Here is a 329-nt window from a genome sequence, read left to right on the forward strand (position 1 = left end):
CTCCAGTATGGGCATCTGTGTCCAAACTGCTAAAACAAGAAGAAATATAAGTGCATACAGGGGAGCAGGATCCACCATTAACTACTAGGGCTGGGTATTGACACAAATTTCACAAATCGATTCGATTTCGATTCACAAGCTTGCAATTCGATTCGATTCCGATTCGATGCGATTCAATATTGATTATTTTGGATATCAGGTACAATACATTTTTCTCAAGGAAAACAAATGCTGTAATATGGGAGTCAGTTGTAGCCTACTATGTAGGTAAAATTAACTGATTTGTAGCTATACAAGCACTTAAAGTACACATTTATTTATTTGTATAA

This window comes from Squalius cephalus (genome assembly GCF_949319135.1).
Source record: "Squalius cephalus genome assembly, chromosome: 2".
Taxonomy (NCBI): Eukaryota; Metazoa; Chordata; class Actinopteri; order Cypriniformes; family Leuciscidae; genus Squalius; species Squalius cephalus.